Source organism: Drosophila miranda, chromosome XR, assembly GCF_003369915.1.
Source record: "Drosophila miranda strain MSH22 chromosome XR, D.miranda_PacBio2.1, whole genome shotgun sequence".
NCBI lineage: Eukaryota > Metazoa > Arthropoda > Insecta > Diptera > Drosophilidae > Drosophila > Drosophila miranda.
The window spans coordinates 31880134-31887010 of record NC_046674.1 but is presented as its reverse complement, the minus strand read 5'-3'; positions in this window follow the sequence as shown (position 1 = coordinate 31887010).

Here is a 6877-nt window from a genome sequence, read left to right as displayed (position 1 = left end):
TGCCTGCCGGTATGCCGAACAGTGTCCACCATGGAACTACAAGTAGTTGCTGGAGCCCCTCCGTTTGATCTGGTTGCCAGACGCCTGGCAATCAGCTTTAAACTAAAGCGCGCCTACCCGCTTGTGGAGAGCGATTGGCTGTACGGCGAAGATTTGGCAAATCTTAGCTGGCAGCAGAAGATTGCGCGACTAGACGAAGTCCTGTTGTGCGAGTGGCAACGCAGATGGGATGATGGTGTCTCCCCAGGTCGGGTGACGCACCGCTTCATCCCGAACGCAGGCTTCGTCTACTGCGAGCGAAGCTTCGGCTTCACGCTGCGCGCGGGGTTCCTGCTGACGGGCCACGGATCGCTCAATGAATTTCTGCATGGAAGAAGGCTTAGCGACACGCCAGCATGTCTATGCGGCACAGAAAGCGAGGATTGGCAGCACTTCCTATGTGCTTGTCCCCTCTATGCAGACTTGCGAGACCTCGATGGACTTGGAGTGCAGCACACGGATGGCGAATGGACCTTCTCCGAAGTGACGGCTACTCATTAGAGAGTTTCCAAGGCTGCACATTGAAGTCGGCCCCCTAGTGGGAGTATCGTGGTGGCTGTGGTTGATACCCAAACGTTACGCGGGGAGAGCCGCTAGGCTCCTGGTAGAGTTGCGCTCTCAACCGGGTGCCGAGACACATAGATTAGAAGACGTGTTAGATACACCTCGCCCCTCACCAAGGGGGATTGTATGCCCGACCAGGATACTTTCAATTGGGCGTTAACTGGCGTTTACCAGGTTCCTGCGTATGTGGCGGTGGTGCGTGATGGCGTGATATATGTATATATATCGCACTAATCGAGGCTAAGCCGTACACATTAGACGCCGTGGTTGAAATCCCTCCCTGTGGAACCGCCACGTAAAATAAAACTGAGAGATCAGACTAATTCTGTCCCTATCTACTCTCGTTGCTCTCCGACTGCTAACGAAAGCAGACGTGTTTTTATTGCGTTCCGCTTTGCCGTCATTTTCTTTAGTAAAGAGTGTAATTTTCCCGTGCGGAAAGTGTCCAGAAATTGCCGCGAGATGACGCGCTGTTCGCCAGTGAAATGGCGAGTTAATTTGGTGCAAAAACAGTGCAGCTATTGGCAAATTATTTTTTGCAAAATAAACGCCGAAAAACAGCCACGTCTAGAACTTTAGCTCGACAACAAGTGCGAATAGTTCGTCCACAAGTTCGAGTTCGAAGCTTCGGCTCGAAGCTGCCACTACCTTTGCCGCTGCCGCCGCCGCTGCCGCCACTGCTGCCACCAACGCTGCCGCTGCCACATGCCCGGCAACTGGCATTGTCGCTGCAGGCTACTCGGCCGTCATTGCGGAAATATCTGCAATAAGGATGGCAGTAAATGAAGCGGTACTCAAGGGGCTGATGCCGCCAGAGGCCTCCATGGCAATCCTCGTCGCTACCAACCGGTACGACGAGCTGGTCATGGCTCTGGCTGGGGAGAAGGTGCGACTGGAGGAGAGGGCAAGGATGCCGCCTCCACCAAGACCCGCTGCTGCTGCCCACACGGGCACCTCCGTCGTCACTACCGCTGCGTATGCGACAGCTTTCCCAGGCCTGCCCGCACCGAGCGCCGTCGCTGCACCGATCCCAAAGCCTAGGGATACTTGGTCTGCTCTAATAAAGAGCAAGAACCCGGAGGAGACCAGCAAGGAGCTTGTGGAGCGAGTCGGGAAGACCGTGGTGCCGACACTTGGAGTCCGCGTCCACGAGGTTCGCGAGCTGAAGAGCGGAGGAGCGATTATTCGCACCCCTTCAGTGAGCGAACTGAGGAAGGTAGTGGCCAGCAGCAAATTTACCGAAGCAGGACTGGAGGTTAAGAAGAGGTCGGAGACTAAGCCTCAGGTCGTGGTGTATGACGTGGACACGTCCATCACACCTGAAGAGTTAATGGAGGAGCTCTTCACGAAGAACCTGGAGGAGACCATGACTGCCGCTGAATTCAAAAAGTCGGTTCACCTGGGCAGTAAGCCCTGGTCGGTCACCGACAGCGCCACGATCAACGTGACGCTAGAGGTCGACGCGAAGGCACAGGAGGCGTTGCACGAATACGTGTATATAAAGTGGCTTAGATGCCGCTGCCGCTCCTTGGTCCGAACATACGCCTGCCACAGATGTGCAGGCTTCGACCACAATGTGTCGCAATGTCGCTTAAAGGAGAACGTGTGCCACCGGTGTGGACAAAACGGCCACAACGTTGCACGGTGTCCCAACCCCGTGGACTGCCGCAACTGCCGCTTCAAGGGGTACCCTGCAGCACATTCCATGCTGTCAGCGGCGTGCCCGATCTACGCAGCGGTACTGCCGAGGGTGCAAGCTAGACCTTAATGTTTAGCTTCATCCAAGCTAATTGTGGCCATCATGCGGAGCCATCATGCGCAGCTCTGGCCGTCAGTTCGCACTGGTCCAGGAGCCGTACGTCGATGGAGCAGGGCGGATTACCGGCCTTCCTTCTGGAATGCGAGTATTCCAGGACCGCCGAGGAAAAGCTGCTATCATCGTCGACGAACCGGACGCCATCTGCATGCCAATGGAGACCCTTACAACGGATTTTGGAGTATGCGTCAGAGTTACGGGAAGATTCGGCTCAATCTTCCTATGCTCCGTGTACTGCCAATTCGACACCGACTTGGCGCCGTACCTCAGCTACTTCGATGCGGTGCTGCTGCTGGGCAGCCGCACTTCTGTCATCTTTGGGCTCGACGCGAACGCAGTATCCCCAGCGTGGTTTAGCAAGCTCTCCGGACAAAATCGGGGGCAAGCTAACTATGCGCGGGGTGAGCTGCTGTCTGAGTGGATAACCGATATTAGAGCCGGCGTGCTCAATGAAGCCAGTCGGGTGTTTACATTCGATAACCGTAGAGGCCAAAGCGATATCGATGTGACAATCGTCAACCAAGCTGCGACTATGTGGGCCACATACGATTGGGAAGTGAAGGAATGGGACACCAGCGATCACAACATGACCCATGTTGTGGTGACGACTGACCCGAACGACGCAGTTGAGCCCATTGCTCCTGTGCCATCCTGGAAGTTTTCCAATGCGCGCTGGCGATTGTTTGAGGAGGAAGTGGTAAGGGAGACAGCCGAATTGCCGGAAGACATCGCCGAATCGCCGTTGGACAACCAAGTGTCTGCACTGCGCTCTGTAGTGCACAGTGTGTGCGACAGAGTGCTGGGACGCAGCACACCGAGAGCCGCGAGAAAAGTAGTTTGGTGGACTGCCGAACTACACTCCAAACGCCGAGAGGTCAGGAGACTGAGGCGAAGGCTCCAGGACGCTCGTCGGCACGAGACCGACGCAGCAGAGGAACTTGTGGTCGCGTTGAGGATCTCCTCAGCGCAGTACAAGAAGCTCATCCTGAGAACGAAGGAAGACAACTGGCGACGCTTCGTAGGAGAGAACAGAGATTGTCCATGGAGGCACGTCTACAGGCTCCACCGGCCCTCGAAGCTTTCGAGGTTGATGCATGCGTCGCCAGGTTGAAAAGCAGACGCTCTCCCGACATGGACGGCATCACAGGTGCCATTTGCAAGGCATTGTGGCGCGCCATCCCTCAGCACATGACAGCGATGTATTTCCGCTGCCTGGAGACAGGGTACTTCCCAACGGAATGGAAGCATCCTAGGGTGGTTCCACTCCTGAAGGGACCCGATAAGGACCGGACCGATCCTACCTCATATCGGGGTATCTGTCTGTTGCCAGTGCTGGGCAAAGTGCTTGAGGGGATCATGGTGAATCGTCTGAAGGACACCATTCCGGATGGCTGCAGATGGCAATTTGGCTTTCGCCAAGGACGTTGTGTGGAGGATGCTTGGAAACACGTCGTGAGCACTGTTTCGGCCAGCCAGTCGAAATACGTGCTCGGAGTCTTCGTGGACTTCAAGGGAGCCTTCGACAACGTCGAATGGAATGCTGCACTACGCCGCCTCCTTGAGCTGGGATGCCGAGAAGCAAGGTTGTGGCGAAGTTTCTTCTCCGGCCGGAGTGCGAGCATCGTCAGTAGGCATGGAGTAGCCATTGTTCCGGCCTATGCTGACGACTTGCTCCTCCTCATCGAGGGAAATTCCCGTTCAGAACTCGAGCAAAAAGGAGGTGAGTTAATGTCCATCGTAAGCGCGTGGGGAGTTGAAGTCGGCGTTGCCGTTTCAAAGGCTGCGCATAGGCATACTTAGACGGCCACTAGTGGTACAGTTTGCTGGAGAAAGCCTGCCATACAAGGGCAAGTATTTGCTCCCGCACATCACGGGCTTGCGTGATAAGCTGACTGGAGTCGTAGCGGCAATGTCGCGCGTACTGCGGGTCGACTGGGGTCTCAGTCCCCGCACAAAGCGGACAATATATGCCGGACTCATAGTGCTTCGGTTTAGTCTGTCGTGGCGACGACACAAGTGGTTGCCAGTAGGCATCTGCTTGCGTGCCAAAGGATTATTAGATGCCTGCCGGTATGCCGTACAGTGTCCACCATGGAACTACAAGTAGTTGCTGGAGCCCCTCCGTTTGATCTGGTTGCCAGACGCCTGGCAATCAGCTTCAAACTAAAGCGTGACTACCCGCTGGAGGAGATCGATTGGCTGTACGGCGAAGATTTGGCAAATCTTAGCTGGAAGCAGAAGATGGCGCGACTAGACGAAGTCCTGTTGTGCGAGTGGCAACGCAGATGGGATGATGGTGTCTCCCCAGGTCGGGTGACGCACCGCTTCATCCCGAACGCAGGCTTCGTCTACTGTGAGCGAAGCTTCGGCTTCACGCTGGGTTCCTGCTGACGGGCCACGGATCACTCAATGAATTTCTGCATGGAAGAAGGCTTAGCGACACGCCAGTATGTCTATGCGGCACAGAACGCGAGGATTGGCAGCACTTCCTATGTGCTTGTCCCCTCTATGCAGACTTGCGAGACCTCGATGGACTTGGAGTACAGCACACGGATGGCGAATGGACCTTCTCCGAAGTGACGGCTACTCAGGAGAGAATGCGGATGCTCGACAGGTTCGCCGGACTGCCGTTCTCCAGGCGACAGCAACAGCTGAACGTGCTAGCGGTGCACGGGCTGGGTGGATTACCTATCCAGGCCGGTCGGGGCTAAAGGGGACGATCGAGCTGAGTCCTTAAGATCGGTACCACGGGTTGTGCAGCTTCCAAGGCTGCACTTTGAGGTCGGCCCCCTAGTGGGAGTATCGTGCTGGCTGTGGTTGATACCCAAACGTTACGCGGGGAGAGCCGCTATGCTCCTCGTGGAGTTGTGCTCTCAAAAAGCCTGTGCTAAAGCTTCTTTTTCGGGGCGTTAACTGGCGCATCTGTATCAGGCTCCTGCGTATGTGCGCGGTGGTAGGTGATGGCGTGATATATATATATCGCACTAATCGAGGCTAAGCCGTACACATTAGACGCCTTGGTTGAAATTCCTCCCTGTGGAACAGCTACGTTAAATAAAGATAAGTATATGATTAGAGCCTAGAGACTGTGTGTTGATATCGTGTATAGCCAAATGAATGGGTTTGCGCAGAAGTGTATGATATACTGAGAAAGAGATCGAGCCGAAGGCACAAGTGCTAGCAGTGTGCAGACATGGCGTGTGGCGCGGTTGACGTGGTTGTGCGAGACGGATGAGGCACATCTTGTAAATTGGAATATGGTAGCCTGCGAAACCAACATTCGAGGAATCATTAAATGAAGTTTTGTACTGTTTGAGTTTGTTTATATTTTTTTTTTTTTCTCAATGGTCATAAGATATGAAAACAAGAACGATAAAAAGAAAATATTACTAAAGCAAGAATGATACCAACCTAGTGATACAGTATGCACACGAGGACGTGTGAAAGTCAAGATGGCCGTGTCGGAGGTGCATAAGAATGAAGGAGAAAGAGATGTATAGCATTAAGAAATGGTGACAATAAAGAAAGAATACGCTGTGGAGTTGTGTCTGTTATGTTTACAATTCGTGTTTTTGCTGAGAGCGAGAGAGAGTCGCCGAGTGTGGCGCGGTGTTGTTGTATTTGAGAGAGCGACATCAAAAAGGAATTGTGGAAGGAGAGCAATTAAATCTGAAAATGCTGTGTCGGTCAATGCGAGAGCTGAGAGAGGCGGAGACAAGAATGTACTCGGCAGGTTGCTCATGGACTTTAGAAAGAGAGACAACACCACGACTCACTGCGCTCGAGGCTTAAGAAAAATGCAAAAGAAGAGCCCCCTGTCCCTCAGCCACCGACACATACATATATGTACATATGTTTAAAGAAATGAGATTCTTTATCTATAATATAAATGCATCGATCAACTCTTAAATTATCAGAGCCGATTTCTTTCAGGACATTTTCAAAAACTTCAAACCAGCACTTGGCAGCCTGTTTTAGACCATAAATAGCTTTATTTAGCTTACAGACTTGACTTTGTCAATCCTTGAGGAATCTTCATATAAATTTGTCTCTTTAAGGTTACCATTAAGGAATAATTTCTTTACATCCATATGATGCCTTTTCAAATCATTTTGATTTGCAAACGACAGAATAAATTGAAAAAAAGGCATACGTGCAACTGGTGCAAAGTTTCACTTAAATTCTTCAACTCCTTTGCGGGCTTTGTTCTCCACACCCCAAAACACGCAAACAGAAAGATATAAACATTTATACATATTTGTATATCGGAGGGGCAATCAAATATCACTCATACGGCACATGAATAATTCAACCAATTTAAAAGACAAAAACCAAAAAGGAAACAATGGGTGGAGAGAAACGCAAATTCACATCAAATTATACAATTACAAAATATTAAAACAAAATTATGGATAATCATTTTCAACGCATATAAACCGCAGAAAACAAAGCCAAACT